Raw genomic sequence first — 500 nt, forward strand, 5'->3', positions numbered from 1 at the left:
GGAAATCAGTCCTGAATATTCATTGGAAGGACTGATGCTGAAGCTAAAACTCCAATACTTTGGCCACCTGATGTGAAGAACTGACTCATTGGAAAATACCCTGATGCTGGGAAAGATTGAAGGCAGGAGGAGAAGGGGATGACAGAGGATGAGATGGTTGGATGGCATCACCGTCTTGATGGACATGAGTTTGAGTAAGCTCCAGGAGTTGGTGATGGACAGGGAAGCCTAGTGTTCTGCCATCCATGGGTCACAAAGAGTCAGACATGACTGAGTTTCTGAACTGAACTGGAGGAAAAAAATGTGTAAACAGGAAGCAGATCCAGAAAGACATAGATATGCTGTGGGACTGAAGATCAGAATTTCTTCTTGCACATGATTGACCTTGCTGCCTTTTCTAGTCCTATGAATGGAAATAAATAGAACTGCCTTATGATCCAGCAATCCCACTGCTGGGCATACACACTGAGGAAACCAGAAGGGAAAGAGACACGTGTACC

This window comes from Bison bison, unplaced genomic scaffold (genome assembly GCF_000754665.1).
Source record: "Bison bison bison isolate TAMUID 2011002044 unplaced genomic scaffold, Bison_UMD1.0 scf7180017864365, whole genome shotgun sequence".
NCBI classification, from domain to species: Eukaryota; Metazoa; Chordata; class Mammalia; order Artiodactyla; family Bovidae; genus Bison; species Bison bison.